The following is a 15026-nucleotide window of genomic DNA, read 5'->3' as shown; positions in this document are numbered from 1 at the left end:
GCTTCATAGACTACAAAGCCGAAAATAGCTAGTCCTTGACTATGGCTGAGTCACAAACTTCCGATGGCTCAGCAGGTGAAACGAATGGAAAGACAGCTGTAGTGGCAGCTGGCTCGGCGTACAAGTTCATGTAAAACTGCCTTGCCAGTGCAAGAACTCCATCTGGTGAATCGGCTATGCTCCCATTGCTTGGATCAACTAGGGAAGAGAGAGTTGTGCTCTTCCTTGAAAGAGGTCTACGTAGGACATTTATGCTGTACCACACTACCATTTCCCACCACTCGGCTCGGGTTGTGGCTCTCGAGCCATCCCAGCGTCACTGCAGGAGAATGCGAAGTTCATTTCAGAGAGAGGCCTGCGCCGGAGCAACACCAGGACAAGATAGTGGCTTCGAGAGCAAGAAGATTGCGTGATAGACGATTTTCATCCCCTCGCGTACTGGACGCTTGCCGCAAGACCTGAAGTACTCGCGCACACTGGCCTTCGCTTAATTCAATTCTGTGCCTTCTAGATTCTCTCTGTTGTGGAGCGAAGGCAAGAGAATGGACGATACCTCTGCACTTGCCTACGTGTCTTTTAGGAGCCGGGGATTTAGACGCCACGGTCTCTTCCCTTGCGAGACTAAGTTCGAATCGGGAAACCGCAGAATTAGGAAACAGTGGTCACTAAGAGCAGAAGGAACTAACCGGGCAGAATGCATACTGGAAGCCAGTGATGATGAGATGTAAAAACGATCGATGCGGCTCTGCATGCCCCTTCCTGTTCAAGTCACTCCTGACTGTCCAGGGCGAAGCACGCGCCCAGCATTGATCAGTCCCAGCCCATCAACGAGCTCTCGCAATACCACATCTCCAGCCCTATCTTTGAATTTTAGGAGTTACTCTGACAGATACACGATCTACCTGCTCTAAGACACAGTTGAAATCTCCTAGAAGAATAAGGCGAGAAGGGCCTACCAAGTATGGATCTAATGCAGTAGAAAACTCTCTCTGACTTCTACCTCCGCATCGAGCATAAACATCAATAATTCCAAAGCCAGAATCAAGATCCACTGACAGGATACGGCCCTCGGCATCCCTGGCATGAAGAAGAACAAGGCTGCTAAAATCCGGCATCAAAATGATGGCCGCTCCTCGGCAGCCCGACTCGCCATAACTCCAGAAAGACCTGGTGCGAAAAATCCTGTCAAAGTGGCTGACCTGACCTAACCTATGGACATAAGCTTCTGAGGAGTACGAGAATAACTACCTTTTTTGATTTAGCTAACTTGACAAACCCCGACTGTTCAGAAGCTTCAGACAAACCACTAAATTGAAAGAAGTTGTAGTGAGAGAAGGAGCCATATTGGGTGAAATAACTTTAGCGGAAGCTAAGGAAAACAAAGGAAAGACAAGAAAAGGCTAGAAAAAGAATATGCTAGTTTTGCGTAATACTAACCGAATGAGGTACAAAAGGCAGAATATCAAATGAGGTAGTCTCCAAGACTGGTGCCACCTCATAAGTAGAAGCGTGCGAGTTGTCTGACATTTCGGAGCAATCGTATCCGATACCCTAACAGTGCGCACAAGGAGTAGTATCCTCCACGGCCGAAGGAGCATCAGTCTCTGAATCTGAGTCCGAGGTTGCCACAGCAGTGCGCTTGAGTACAGGCAGGCCAGGCTCCGAGCCATGGGAGCCACCGCCATCTGAGTCCGATGCCGCGTCCCCGGCAGCCGTGCCAGCGCGCTTACTGTGCTGTACTTTCACGTTTCTTTCTCGCCTACAGTGTCCAAGGAGCACCGTCGGTCGCGCCAGTCAGCGGCTCCGGCTCGACAGTGGCTGCGGCCGGCGCAGCGGGTGATGCGACAACTACCGGGGCAACAGCGACAGCCACGTCAACGTTTTCACCCACCCCATCTCCGCACGTTGCCGCCGCGTCGGGATCCTCGGAATCGGCCACGCTCAAAGTCCGGCTGTCCTCGATCTCCAACTCAGCTGCTGTGCTAGCAACTGGCGAAGCAACCGCCTCTTCTGCCGCAGATTGCTGCTGTTCTGGCCGCGCGGCTACTGACGACTAGGTGCGGACACTACACGCTGAGACCGTGTGGTCTCGGCCACATCGTAGACACGCCTCGTCGCAGGCCTCGTGGTCGAACTTTTCGCAGCGCGCACTTCGACGTGTTGCACACGACCGCGTGGTGACCTTCCAGGTTACACCCGCGGCACAACCCAGCGACTCCCTCATACTCAAACTGTACGACACGCTCTCCTACTCGAAGAAGGTTAGGAACGGGCAGCACCATCTCCATCAGAATGCACCGATTCCCTGTACCAATGCCAAGAACCCCTGCACGCACTCCTCGGAGATACCGTGGATACTACCAAAGACCTCCAGCTCGGTGACAAGAGCTTGGTCTAAAGAATCGGCGGGGTAGCCAAAAACCCTAACAATCTCCGCACGAACACTTTTATACTCGAAACGAATCTCAATATTTCGATCCTTCAATGCGGTAACAGCTAAGAAGCGATCAACTGCGGGCTTACTCTTGAAAATCACCTCAAAATGACCCGCACCAATATCCTGAACACTTCAACTCGGACTGCGAGAAGCGCTGCACAAGCGCCTTGCAAACGTCAACATTTGTCGCACCTTTCGGAACACGATCGAAAAAAGAAAGTGTGGGCAGTTGGCACTAGTGGTGCAAGGGTGGGTCCCTGGGGCGCTAGTTCCGGCTTTTGCTAATTATTGCTAGGGTTTGCTAAGTTCTGCGAGGTTATTCATTGCTCGGGTAGGTTTATACAAGTGTTGCTAGGTTTTGCTAAGTCTTACGAGGCCATGCATGCCTTGACTACGCTCATACTAAGCGTCGCCAAAATTTGCTATGTTTCGCCAACTTCTTGCGAGGTCATACAAGGCCAGGCCGGTAAGTAACACGTGCCCCAGCAAGTCACACGCATACAAGCTACAGTACGTGCATCAAAATTTAATATGTACAGTGCTTCAGTACCAGTCGTCATCATCGTTGACCCGGTCCTCGTCCTCGACTTCTGACCGTCGTCGTCGTCGTGATCGGTGACGTCGGGGAAGGCTTCGGGAAGCACTTGCAAGGTAGAGCTCTTCTGTTCAAAGTTCCGCACCGAGCTCACCGTGGTGAGATTCAAGCCGAACCAGAGCGGGTGACAAACGCGGCAGCTGTGCCCGAACTCTATGCCGAGGAATTCGCGCTGGAAGCGGTCGTTCGCACCTCCCATGGATTGGCAAGCTTAGCGTTGCAAGTTCTCGGCGATGCGCAGGCCCGCAACCGATTCCCGGCGGCAACGAGCATTCAGTCGGCAGCGTTCATTGTCTCTGGCCCGAAACTCGGGATCCTCGGCTCGGCGATGGCGTTTGTTGGCGGCGGCCTCGGCGCGATGGGCAGCATCGGCTCTCCTTCGTCGATCGTAGTCTCGCTGAGGCGCGCGCCGAACTTCATTGTAGGTCACAGACGTGACAGCTGTGCCCATACTCTATGCCCAGGAATTCGCGCTGGAATCGGCCGTTCGCACGCCCCGTGCCTCGGCGGGGTTGACGCTGGAAGTTGAGAGATGTGCCGCGGTGCCGGCCCGAGCGTTTACTGCCCTGTGACGTCACGACTCCGCCCTACGCCCGTGGGGTGCGAGAAGTTTACGTGGCTAGGTGCTCTCGCAGGTGGTTGCTAGACAAGGCGAGACGGCGCACAGCTGGGCTGAGTTTTCTGGTAACGCCTCACGGCAGAACGAAAGCTTAAACAGCTCCGCTGTTAAAAGTCAGCGGACAGAGCCGCGAAGGAGCCACCATCGCGGTGAAAACCACGTGGCACCTGCGCCTACCCGAAGTGAAGCTAATACTACACGAGTGCAAGGCGTGCCCTGTTCGAGAGAACAGGGCACGAGAGGCGTGAGTGAGTGAGTGAATAAACTTTTATTTGGTCCAGCAAAGCGCGATAAAACGCGCACCCGGCTAATCCCACAACGGCACTGACAGATCTAGTCTGCCGGCCCGATCGCGGGCGCGCTGGACGGCCAGGATTTGATCCTCAAAGACAGGACTTCGCAGGAGCGCGTCCCACTCTTCCTTGGTGAACTTCGGGCCCAGCGACCCGCACTCCCAGAGCATATGAGGCAACGTAGCTACCTCACCACAGGCCACGCAAGAACAATTTGGATAAATCTCTGGATATATGCTATTAAGGGACGCCGGATTTGAGTACGAGTTCGTTTGCAGAAGTCTTGGTGTGACCGCCTGCGGCCTGCTTAGCTTGGAGTGAGGCGGGGGGAAAACCCTTCTCTCTAAGTAAAAGAATTTCGTGATTTCGTTGTGTGTGAGAGGAGCGTCTCTGTGTCCGGGGAGAGAGTCGCCCGATCCGAGGGTAGCGCGGTCGGTAAAGCCACGCGCAGCCTCGTGGGCAGACTCGTTGAGGTTCAGAGGAACCCCCTCAATCGCCCCGACGTGTGCAGGGAACCAAACGATCGAGTGCATGGAGGTGTTGCCCTGTTTGGCGCCTTTCAGAATTTGAACTACCTGCCGGGCTACCCGGCCTTTCTGGAATGCCCTGATGGCGGCTTTCGAATCGCTATACACCCTGTCTCTCCGACCGTCTTGCATGGCGAGTGCAATGGCCACTTGCTCGGCCACCTCTGGGTTCGTCGTCCGGACGGAAGCACAGTTGATGACTTTGCCCAGCGTGTCAATGACGGAAACCGCAAAAGCCTTGCCATCTCGGTACGCAGCGGAACGCGAGCGTCGCTCCTGTCCGAGCATACGTGCCTTCGCATCGCTCCACAGGAAAGACCCGAATGCCAACTTATTCGACAAGGACCAGTCCTCAGACACGGCTCGGCTCCTCTAGAACATCATCCGAACATTTTGGCCAACTTCTGCTGTGATCGGACCAACGTACTGTGAGTTTCTGTGCTTTTGTCACGGACCTGGCGGGGTGCTCAGCTAGCCCTAACGGCTAGGGGAGTAGGCCTACCGTCAAGTACGCCAACGGCCCGCACTCCTTCAGCAGCAATGGCCCCGAAATTCGTCACCGACACTGATGGATGGACCACTCGAGTAGCAAAACGTTCCCAAGGTACGCAGCACGTTGCAACGCTCATTCTGCGTCCGCCAACTGGCCTTTTCCTACCTCAGTGGAGCCCACGAACGCTTCACGACGCGCTAAGCGTCTCAGCAGCTCTGACTGCTGCAGAGGCTCGCGCCGCTACAGTAGACATCAAAAAAGAAAAGAACTTGGCTATAATAACCAGTGATGACCCCTCGGCGACAGAAAAGCTCCAGCGCATTAATGAAACCACTATTAATGGCAAAACTTACCCTGTCCACATCTATATCGCTTCACCCCATAACTCGTGCAGAGGTGTGATTCACAACGTGGAACTGAACACCCCAACCGAAGAATTGATGCGTGAACTCCGAGCCCCAAATTATGAGATTATTGCGGCTCGTATGATGGGTAGAACAGCCACTGCAATCATAACTTTCAAGGGCTCACATGTACCTCGCCAGGTCATCTTCGGCGGAGGTGTATACCGCTGCGTCCCTCACCGACCCAAGGCGCAATTTTGCTCAACATGCTTTGCTATAGGACACCGATCAGACGTTTGTCGCGACAATGGAAAACAAAGGTGCAGAACATGTGGAAAGTCTGTCGGAGATCCTGTAGGGGATCATGACTGCAAACCAGGCTGCCCTAATTGTGGCAAGGACCACAACGCAGATGACCCAACTTGTGAAGTGCGACGAGCGGCTGATAGAGCGGTCAGAGAAGCGGCCTACCTGAAGCGTTTGAAACAACGAAAGGACGACAAGCAAATGAAAACAGTCACCATCGCAAGCCGAAGCCCAAGCCCAAAACGCAACTCCGACAACACATCGAGAGACAGAAGTAGCTCCAGAAGCCGTCAGCGGTCCAGGGGCCGCAGCTGCTCCAGAGGCAGGAGCCGATCCAGGGGCCGCAGCCGATCTAGGGGACGCGGCCATTCCAGGGGCCGGGACCACTTCGGGGACCAAAGCCAGTCCGGCAGCAGTGGCCAGTCCGGGAGCGGCGGCCAGTCCGGGGACTGCAACCGGCTCGGTGGTGGCAGCCAGTCTCCGGATCACAATCATTCCCGAGGTCAACAAGACGAGCAACCCGCAAACCAGCGAAACGTGAGTCAGTCACCCGGCACCTCCCCTTTTCCCCCCGTGACCTATGCATCTCAAGTTCAAACACGAGCTCACAAAGTAGCCAAAGATTATAAGAACGCTCTACTTCAAACTCGCAGACCTAATGAAATGTCAACACTATCGTCACAATCACTAGAGCCTACCGAAGGCATGGACATGCAAGCAGAGGCACACGCACCTGAAGTTACACCATTGGGTGATATAGAGCAACCCTTATCACAGGAAGCAGAACCAGCGTCATTGCAACCGGCAATGAAAAAGGCAAGATACCACACAACAGCCCTACAACACCTTGAAGCAGATTTTAAGCAACTAAGGGACGAAATGAAAGACATGCAAACCAGTCTAGAGGCCAAGATAGCTCAACAGGTTGCTGCTCAAGTTGAGGAGGCGCTAAAAACATACACTCAACAAATAATGAGCCAAATGCGCTCCCTGTTCAACGAGCTCCTCAGGAGCCAGGCAGAGGCGATTGTCTCTACGCAAGTGCAGGCTGCGATGGCCGCATTACCGCGCCAGGAAGAGCGTGAACTACCTAGAGCACGTCGATCTACCAGCGTAACGCGACCCACTCCTTACCCTACAGCGGGCGCTCCGCAAAATCATCAGTAGAACAATGGCGACTAATCTGGTGGTGTGGCAGTGGAACTGTAGAGGGATTGCTCGAAAACGGGGCCTTCCCACGCAGTACATTGCCGCTCAAGATCGTCGACCCGACATTCTCCTACTCCAGGAAACTAACCAAACACCTCATCTTGCAGGCTATACGGCGTATAGCCATAATTCTGCATTGGCCATTCTTATTCGTAAAGATATAGCGGCAAATGTTGTCCACAGCACTGAACAGAGCCTCACTGTACGTGTCTTTCCTACTAAGATTGTCAAGAGCAAGGCACAGCCCCAGTTATTCATCCCAAATGTTTATAGCCCGCCAAAACAGAAAGTAGACTTCTTCAAGGAGGTTGCGAAACTGCGGCCAACGAAGTATTTTGATCATCTAATAGCAGGCGACTTCAACGCGCCACACACTTCATGGGGATACACAAAAAACTCCTCCAAAGGATCCGCACTACTATACCATATGCAACAGGCCCAGCTAACTCTCCTTAACGAGACCGACTCCCCGACGCGGCACGGAAACTCCGTAGAAAGAGATACCACGCCTGATCTCGCCTTCATTAAAGGACGACTGTCAGCGCAATGGGTTAACACGCACGATACTTTAACGAGTGACCACACTGTCATAAAGATGTTTCTACAAATCAAAGGATTCCCAAAACGCCAGCGCAAGCATCGCCTGACGGATTGGAATGAGTTCCGAAAGACACATGTAGGAGACTTCCAAAACATGCACTTGAAAGATTGGGTAGAGATGGTCAGGCAACGAATCCAATCACACACGAAGGAAATAATAGAGAAGTGGGAGCAACCAAGCACGGACAGGCATCTTCTTCATCTCTGGGAGGCACGACATGCCCTCATTAAGAGATGGAAAAGAAATAAGCTCAATCGAAAACTACGCTCACGCATCAACACGCTCAACGAGCAGATCGTCCACTACACTGAACATCTCACTCGTGAGCAGTGGTACGATACGTGCAACAAGCTCAATGACACATTGAATATGAGCTCCACGTGGAATCTCATCCGATCACTCATTGACCCAACCCAGACAAAGACTGAAACGTCCCATAAGCTCCGAAAGCTGCTCGAAACATTTGAGCATACCGATGACCTATTCAACGAGCTTATAACAACACACATTGCGGATCCAGTGCAACCACAGTATGCCGACTACAAAAGCGCAGAGCCAGAAAATGAGGGTCTCACCGGCCCAATCACATTAGCGGAACTACAGCGTGCCTTAGCAGAAGCAAAGCCGAATAAAGCGCCAGGACCAGACCAAATTACGACAACACAGCTCCGCAACCTTACAGAAGCCGATCATGCATTCTTACTTCAGCAAATTAACAATGTGTGGGACACGAGCAGCTTGCCTGAAGAGTGGAAGACAGCCAGCATCATTTTCATTCCGAAGCCTGGCAAGCCCCAAGCCATAGCGAATCTGCGTCCAATATCGCTAACATCATGCGTCGGCAAGCTAATGGAGCGCATCGTGCTTAACAGACTTCTAATTCACCTTGAGCAATCACAACACCTACCCCATAATTTGATTGGATACAGACATCACTTATCTACTCAAGACGTTCTGCTGCAGCTACACGAAGAAATCACGAAGGAAACAAGCAGCGCTCAACTTAAAGCTATTCTTGCCATAGACCTCAAGAAAGCTTTTGACTATGTTAACCACGATGCTATGCTGCAAGAGCTCGAAGCTACTGGCTGCGGAACCAAGCTTTACAACTATATTAGGGACTTCTTACGGAGTCGCACGTACACGCTACGAGTAGGCGACATCACCTCACAACAGTATCCCCATCCGCAGAGAGGTATCCCGCAGGGTTCCGTGATCTCGCCCACTCTCTTTAATCTTGCCATGTGCGTAGTCCATAGAGCGCTACGAGACATCCCCGACATCAAGTATGCGATCTACGCAGATGATATCACCATCTGGATCAACACGGGTTCGCCAGGGCATATCCAAGAAACTCTCCAACAGGCTATGAACAGAGTGCATGAGGCTGCTCAAACTATTGGCCTTAGATGTGCGCCGGAAAAATCTGAGTTGCTACTGGTCCATCACAAAAGATGGAGACCGCCCACCATACAAATTGTAAACGAAAGCGTGCCGATTTCCCAACCAAAATGTATTAAGGTACTCGGTCTCCATATCCAGAAAGATGGAGGTCCCGCTGCGACGGTGCATCACCTGCTCAGACAAGGAGAACAGGTGCTGCACATGATGCGTAGGGTCTCCAACCGAGCAAATGGAGTGAAAGAGGCGGATATGCTTCAACTAAGAAACGCACTAATTATGTCGCGCCTGCGCTATCACCTGCCCTATACCAATCTCCGCAAGCAAGATATCAATCGCCTTGATGCGCTCATCAGGAAGGCGACAAAGCTGGCCATCGGCATCCCGTTTAGTGCCAGCACTAAGCTCCTACTTGACATCGGTTGCCATAACACGGTGGAGGAACTAGTCAGCGTTCATCGTCGTTCCGAAGAACTGCGTTTGCAGCGCACGTGTCAAGGTACGCACATCCTCCACAGCATCGGCCATCATCCTGAAGCTGCGCCCCTTCTGAACACGCGCCCACTACCCCCGAAACAACGCGAACTTCTAACTATAGCTCCACTGCCGCGCCACATGAATCCAGAACGAGGCAAGGAGAGGCGACGACAGCGAGTTGCCTACTTCAAGAGGTACACGGCAAGACACCCTGACGGCATATACTTGTACGCTGATGCTAGCGTTGGTGCACGGGGCTCCGCTATAGCAGTCGTGAATAACAACCTCCAAACTCTACATACTGAGTTACTCCCAGAGACAGATCCGACCTTAGCGGAACTGACAGCCATCGCAACTGCGATCAAACACATGCCCCTTAGTAACTCAGCCTACCCAAGAATCATATTTACCGACTCCATGGCGGCTTGCAGGAAATTGTTGCACAACGATCTCCCTGCCCACACTTCGACATTTATTCAAGAGCACCTTCAAGGTCCTCTGGAAATCATCTGGATACCTGGTCATGACGGACTGCCGGGAAATGAAAGAGCTAATCAGCTCGCCTGCGAGACTTTGAACCAGGCACCCTGCATTCCGCGACCAGCCCAGACGAAAAGGTAGGCTCCCCTGCTTCTGCGGCCATATCAAGAGGCAAGACGCAAGTTCCCCAAGCTCAGCAAAGTGCTCACCCGTGAACAAGGTGTACTGATTCGTCAGGCCCAGACTGAAACACTCCCTACACCAGCAAGAATGCACCTCCTCCGCGGCCTCTTACCTGAAGATCCCCCACCCTGCGGATACTGTGGCGAACACCCGAACACATCCCATATCCTCTGGTCCTGTGGACCACCCCCACCTCCCCTTCCTGCCCCCACAAATCTTTCCCCTAAACCCCATGCCGGGTGGCTGACAGAAGCAGCCAGCGCCGACGACCAACGGTACCTTGCGGCGTTTATCAGTGCTGCATTGAAGAATGCCGCAAGCGAGGCTCTGGACTGAGGGCCTTTCCACGTTACCACCGAACATGAAAATAAAGTTTTTTCTCTCTCTCTCTCGGTACGCAGCTGCGTCCACGAAGCTTGCTGCGATTTTGTCTTTGTTTATTTGCTTTAGTATATTAAATGCTCTTGCCTTGCGACGACCTGCTTTGTGAACGGGATGAACGTTGCGGGGCAAAGGGGCGACCACGATCTTCTCCTTTTCTCTGGGGATTTCGGTGTCTTCAGCCAAGTTCTTGGTTGGTGCGAGTCCGATCTCCTCGAGGATACGCCTGCCGGCTGGCGTGGTGGACAGCCGAGTGCCAGTAAGCGTCGAAGACCGGCTCCCGCTTCTGAAAATGATTTCGGCGATTTAATTTGAGCCCAGTGCGACTATTTTAGTGCCAACGGACTCTTTAAGTTGTGGCGATCCCGTAGACACCCGACTCTTGAAGGTGGGTGGCCTTGTTGCGATTTTATCGGCCTTTTCCGTCCAGACCACGCCGCTGCGACGCTAACCCTAGCCGCGCTTGTGTTAGCGCGGCGAAGTGCTGCTGCGGCGCTAGCTTTTCACGAGAGGCGTGCCCTGTTCCAATTTAAAGACCCATCTGGTGGCTTCACTCGCTGCGCCCTACAGATCCAGGGGTACGACATTAGCGCGGTGTATCGTTCCGGGCGGAAGCATTCCGACGCTCACCCTCTTTCCCTATCACCGCTCCTGTCAGAGGTCATTCGTGAGCCCCTCTGTGAATGCTTTAAGGGGATGCCAATAAATCATCATCATTGTGAATGCACATTGTCGTCGCCTGACTTTGACGCTATTGCTGCCGAACAACAGAATGAGCCGACGGCATCCCTCATCGACTTTCGCTGAGATACTTCAACAGTTCCGACCTCTCGAACACATCGGCAACAAGTTTTGAATTTTGCGATCCGCAATCAGCCCCTGTACCGACGCAACTATGGCCGAGAGACTTACGTACTCGCTTGTCAGCCCGAGAGCTTTGAGATTAGAGATCTGCTCCTGTTATCACTCAAACCCAAGTATGGCCACACCGGCGTTTTCAAGACGTACGAACGAGTTCGGCACCGCTACTGCTGGCTTGGAATGTGCACTTTCGTTCGGAACTTCTTGCGCTCTCGCCATGAATGTCAGCGTCGGAAATCTCCACCGCACCTATCAGCAGGTGAACTCCAACCCCTGCAATGGCTATCCCGACCGTTAGCTTGTATCGGTGTCGATCTACATAGGCCACATTCCTTGGCTGCGTCCGAAAACAAGTCAATTATAATTGCCGTGGGCCACTTCGCACACTATGCAGAGACTGCTACCCTCCCAGCTGCTACAGCGCATGATGTCGTCACGTTTATGGATGTCGAGGGGTCAAATTCCATGAAGAGCGGCAGTGACGCGAAATACGGCCGATACAACCATAACTGAACCATATAGGTCTGAAGTTTAAGCTGAAGTTTATTGTGACATCATAAAAATCCAAGTACGTAAGTGTTATGGGAGGAGGTCTCGAAAGAAAAACTGTATACTGGTTACAACTGTATAACTGTATAACTTGATTACAAGGCAGGTGAGTCGCCATGCAATTGGCATAAAAATGTTATGAAAAGCATAATCGAAGCAAGTAATATGGAAGAAAGACAATAGTACAATAAGCATAGAACGAAATATATCGGTGTCGGTGAGAGATATGTGTGGATCGAGAAGGGAAGCAAAATAATATCAATAGAAGGAGTATGTATAGTAAGTCCAAGCACCAACTTGCCCGAGAACAAGTTTTTTCGGAAGGACTTCATAGTCACTGTATGATTTCCCAGAATACTGTAACGGGCTTTAATCATGCACTTCATCTTTTAAAGAACTCGTTTATGCTCACGATGGTGCGTTTATATGGCCACGTAAGAAAAGTGTCGAACAAGTAATGTGATAACACAGTCAATTTGTTCAGCCACTCGTCCCTCTGTTAACTATAAGTCCCGAATTTTCCGGTTAAGTAAGTGGACAGTCACTTCCTTGCAACTTGCTGGTATTCATTGGAATTCTCGCGCTGTGCACTATCTTGATGTTACCGTTGTCCGATTTCACAATACTAGTTCACACTGGTTGATTACACGGTGGAACTGCATACAGTTCAAGAAGGGAATGGGAGATAATTGTAAGTTTTTGCAATAACTACAGTCTACAGGGTGCCTTTAGCAGCTAAGCTAGTATATCCGGGTCAACTCATTTACTGTGCGCCGGAAAAGTATACACTTCTTCCGCATGGTCTCGGTCCAATTCATCTGGAGCTCCGGGTGGGAACGAATGCGGTGTGAAAACTTATTCTTCCAGCTTGACGGGCCATGATGTTATCTTGGAAACTTCACGTTGATGGGTTTCCAGCAATGTCTAACGTAGAAATTGTTATTTTTACACATGTATTCAATTAATCATAGTATGTGTGATATAAAAAAAAAATCTAGAGCTAACCAAGTCACACGACAACTACTGTCCTGTCAAAATTTATGCCTGCTACACGATTATCAGACCCATTGTGGTGTCTGCACCGGCCGCAAGTGCAATGGACAATTCCAGGAATCAGAAAGAAAGGTGGAGCGTTGTTGCAAGCTTTGAAAAAGAAACTTTGGAACACATTCACAACTTACACAGATTCTGGCAGCATCTCTACACCCTGATGGTTCGGTAAAACTCAACAGCTCAGCTGCTGCAGTCATCATCCCGGCAAAACTTGAAGAAATCAAATTAAAAACTTCATGTGTGACCACACCGACAAGTGCTGAACTTGCAGCACTCCTTGCTGCACTTGATTTCATTAATCAGGAACCACTACAACAATGGACAGTCTTTAGTGACTCCAAGGCAGCCCTTCTATGCATACAAAGCCCAACGTGCCACGGACCCAATGAACAACTGGCCTCAGAAATTCAACACATGTATCATCACAGCTATGACAAGGGACACAACATAATCTTTCAATGGCTTCCAGGACATTGCAACATCAGCGGGAACAACCACGCCGACGAAGCCGCCCGATTTGCACTTGAAAGTGGTCAACGTATCTTGATTCCGCTTTCGCGAACAGGCCCTGCAGCTGGGCTGCGATTAATGTCCCGTGAATGTACTTTGCCTCTGTGGGACTCGAACGCTTTCACCATGTGTCGTTTGCGTTCGTTGCCTCCGTACATACGGATGCACCTACTGCCTGGGTTACCACGACATACACAGACCATGCGGTACCATATGTGGCTAGGCGTTGCATTTACGAACTCATATGCTTTCCTAATTAGAATCGCCAACAGCCCCACGTGCACCACATGCAAAATCAATGAGACGCTCGCACATATTACGTGTGTCTGCCCGCGATACAGTGCCCAGAGACAAGTGCTGTGCAGAGTACTGGACCAGTTGGACAATCGTCCGCTATTAAAACTAAAAGCTTTCGGTCAGTATTGCCACTAACATCCACGCTAAAGATCTTACTCGCGTTATTAAGGTTCCTGTGGTCTGCGGGGCTTCACGATGGATAAGAACGCCGCCTCCTACCACTTTGTAGTGCACGCGGCTTGGTCGTGCTCTTCGCTATTTCTTTCTATCTCCCCCTACCGCTCTCGTTCTCTTTTTATCCTCCTTCACCCTTCCCCCCGTGCAGGGTAGCCAACCGGAACTGCCTCTGGTTAATTCCACTGCCTTTTTATGCATCATTTTCTATCTATCTATCTATCTATCTATCTATATATATATATATATATATATATATATATATATATATATATATATATATATATATATATATATATATATATATATATATATATATAAAGAAATGGTGGAAGCGTAACAGGGTGGGGCAGAAGGTTAGGTGGGCGGATGAGATTAACAAGTTTGCAGGGATGACAAGGCCACAATTAGTACGCGACTGGGGTAGTTTGAGAAGTATGGGAGAGGCCTTAGCCCTGCAATGGGCGTAACCAGGGTGATGATATATATATATATATATATACACTTTGACAACGTTACCCAACCATTCCTACTCAATGTGCCGCAGCGCTGCGTATATTTTATTTGCCTTCACTCGTCGCATGGCCTTTTGTCGAAAATTGTGTTTTGTACAGGTTCCAAAATGAAATAGTCGGTGCTGTTTATGTGGACCCAGCGATGCTATCAGCAGTGTATTTATTAGGCTCACGTTACGAGGCATTGGTTGAGAGAGAGAACAACTTTAGTGAAAATGCCTGCAGAGTCGGTTAGGCTCCCTCCACGCAGGGAGGACAAGCTTTTACCGCGACGCGGCCATTACGTCAGTCTCGTGCGTTGTGCTCCTCGAGGTCTTGGTCCCTCGCTACTTCCGCGGGTCCGAGAGGGCCGCCGCCCCTTTCCTGGGGGTGCTGCCCCCCTTCTCCTCGGTTTCGCGCGGTCGCTGCCTCTCCAGAGCTGCCGAGACCTGCTGGGCGGCCTTGAGTTGTGTCTCTTTGTCATAGCTCGCCGTTGTAACCTCTAGCTGCGGCGGGATCGTCGTCTTCTCGCTGGCTTCTCGCGGATTAATGCTACAGTCCCAAAGGATGTGAGCCGCGGTGGCTCTCTCCTTCGCGCACAGTCTACACACGTCACTCGCGTACACGCTCGGACACACGTGCTTAGCTAGCGCCGGGGTGAGCAGGGACCCCGTCTGTAATTGCCTGTATAACACTGCCTCATTCCGGGTAAGCCCTGGGTGAGGTGGCGGCATAGTCTGTC

At 51.4% G+C, this 15026-nt stretch overlaps 1 long non-coding RNA gene across 4 annotated transcripts in view; it reads right to left on the bottom strand.

Moving 5' to 3' along the window:
- LOC142559552 (uncharacterized) overlaps positions 1 to 15026 on the bottom strand; it is a 96578-nt gene that overhangs the window by 45789 nt on the left and 35763 nt on the right. The gene's annotated exons all lie outside the window — the stretch shown is intronic.

This window comes from Dermacentor variabilis, chromosome 10 (assembly GCF_050947875.1).
Source record: "Dermacentor variabilis isolate Ectoservices chromosome 10, ASM5094787v1, whole genome shotgun sequence".
In the NCBI taxonomy this organism is placed as follows: Eukaryota; Metazoa; Arthropoda; class Arachnida; order Ixodida; family Ixodidae; genus Dermacentor; species Dermacentor variabilis.
Note: the sequence above shows the minus strand (reverse complement) of the source record. Positions and strands in the feature narration are given on the sequence as shown.